Source organism: Vitis vinifera, chromosome 13 (genome assembly GCF_030704535.1).
Source record: "Vitis vinifera cultivar Pinot Noir 40024 chromosome 13, ASM3070453v1".
Classification (NCBI taxonomy): Eukaryota; Viridiplantae; Streptophyta; class Magnoliopsida; order Vitales; family Vitaceae; genus Vitis; species Vitis vinifera.
The window spans coordinates 4,283,712-4,286,317 of NC_081817.1; the positions used below are offsets into that span (position 1 = coordinate 4,283,712).

Consider the following 2,606-nt stretch of genomic DNA (forward strand, 5'->3'; position numbering starts at 1 on the left):
TTAGCCTGAAATTTTGATGGTCTGGACCTCGGCCTTCTTCACCTCTTCCTTCGGCACCGTCACAGTTAGCACGCCACTCTCCATGCTAGCTTTGACCTCATTTGTCTTGGCATTTTCTAGCAACCTGAATCTGCGAAGGAATTTCCCACTTCTTCTCTCGATGCGATGTCACTTGTCGTTCTTCTCCTCCTGATCCTTACTCCTCTCTCCACTGATTTGAAATACTCTTCCCTCTTCAACCTCTACTTTCACTTCCTCCTTCTTCACCCCTGGAAGATCCACCCTGAAAACATGAGCTTCTGGAGTCTCTTTCCAGTCAATTCGCGTGTTGGCGAAGGCCGAGGTTTCGCCTATAGTGCTGGGAATGTTGGAAAGAGAGGTGCTAAACGGAAAGCCTTCGAAATGATCCTAGAGGTCTAGGGAAAAGGGATCAAATATGCTACTCCGTCGACCACCACCCTGAACACTTGGAATAAACGAAATTTTCTATGGATGTTGAATTGATTTGCTTTCTTGGACGCAAGCTTGTAACGATTTCTTGATGATGAAACTAATAGAGAGGATTTGCTATATATTGGACGTGATAGAGAACTGTGGCACTTTCCTGTTTGGATAGGAACGAGACATTTCTGCAATCTTCTACCACCTTCCATCATCTACCTATACTTTTTTCAACCAGGCCTTAATCCACAATCTAAGGTCCATTTCCAAACATCCTTACCGACACGAGCCCTAATGGGACTACTGGGCTTTTCAGACCCATCGATTACTTTTCGTCAATCACACGCTCGGCTTACTTTTGTTCTTTTTTTCAAATGTCTGCCACTTTTTATTGATTATTTTTTTAGTTGAAGAAATGGTGAAATCAAATGGACTTGCATTTAAAATCTTGTGCGAAAGATACTTGAGTGCAAATATTAATAATTCTTTTATTATTATTTGGGAAAATTGGGATAAAATATTATAAAATAAAAATATTTCAAAAATAGGAATAACTTTCTAGTTTTTAAATCTAAAAGACTAAAATATATATTATAAAATCAAAATGCCATATAAACAAAAAATTTAATATTATAAAAATAAAATATTATATAAATTTGTATTATAGCTATTTTATTTGTATTTCAATAGTATTTCAAGACATAATAAATTTAAAGTATTTTCTTAAGGTAAAGAAAGAACCTAGTATGTGCGAAGCGCTTTAACTCGTACATACTCTCATTCGATAAAATTAGATTTGATCATATTTTTCTAAGTACACCCATTATTGGGAGGGATAATATTATTTGAGGAAGTTGATTGATATCTCTAATAGGATTAGACTAACAATTTTGTATGCTACTTCATAACAAAACCTTAAAGTTTTTGTTTCAATAGTATATAATAAAATCTTTATTCAATTTTAATGTGAGAAAATAAGAAGATAAGATGTTCTAATAATAAAAGTTGTAGGACATTAAATGTCAAGATATTATTGACCTCTTGAAGATTAAGAAGAGTTATACCGTACATTATTTAATGACAAAGTTTAAGGATACTTAAAGCTTACTATTTTAAGCTTCTAAACATATCAAAGAGAAATAATTTCGAGAACCCTAAAAATCTATTACCCTACAAGTCTCACTCTTTATCTCAACTTCTCATTTTAGGTGTACTTTTGTAATATTGTGCAAATGCTTGATGGTAAACTTCTAAATTTCTTTCCAATGACATATTAGATAAGTTATTTTTTCTAATTGTGATGAGTTGTTTATTCATTTGAATGATAAATTATAAATACAGATGTCTTCTATATATTTGTTAATTTGACCAACCCGTTAAAACTCAATATATATTTACTAACTCAAACTTAACCCAATTTTAGAAAAATAAGATTGAATTGGGGTTAAACAAATAAACTTTAATTATGAGTGAGTTGATTGATAACTCAAACTAATCCAGTCAAATTAAACCCTAAATAATATAATATTACTAACTTTATTCTAAGTCTTCAAAATGAAATCTATGATCTATTAAATTTTTCGAGAAATTGGTGGAACTTGATTTAGTTAAGTTTGTAACTAAGCAAGAAATTAAATAGAGTTAATTGATTTTCATTAAATTTGGATCTTTTTTTTTTTTTTTTTGATTGGCTTAAACAACTCAATTTCACATGTATATTATTTGGTTTGGTTCAATTCATTGGCTTTGAGACAAAATTGAGCTTTTATATTTTCTTTCCACATTTGGCATTAAAGTGATCAATATTACCATATTATGCCCAAGAATAATAATATTATGTTATAATTCTAATTATATCAATATAAGGTAACACCTTAAAAAGATGTGAAGGGTGATGATCATTTTTTATAAATTTAATAATTATATAATGGAAGTGACAATTGCAAGTAATAATATAATAAATATTATTATTTGAGAAAATTGGGATAAGAAATAATAAAATTAAAATATTTCAAAAATAAGAGTAGCTTTCTAGTTCTTAAATTAAAAAAAAAAAAAACTATACCTTATTTAATATAAGAAGACTTGTCACTAAAAATTACATTATAAAATCAAAATATCACATAAGCAAAAAATTTAATACTATAAAAATAAAATATTATATA

General features: G+C 29.4%; 1 pseudogene; it reads right to left on the bottom strand.

Annotated features, from left to right (window-relative positions):
* On the bottom strand, window positions 1-763 carry LOC100264993 (17.8 kDa class I heat shock protein-like; annotated as a pseudogene).
* Between the last annotated feature and the right edge of the window lie 1,843 nt (window positions 764-2,606).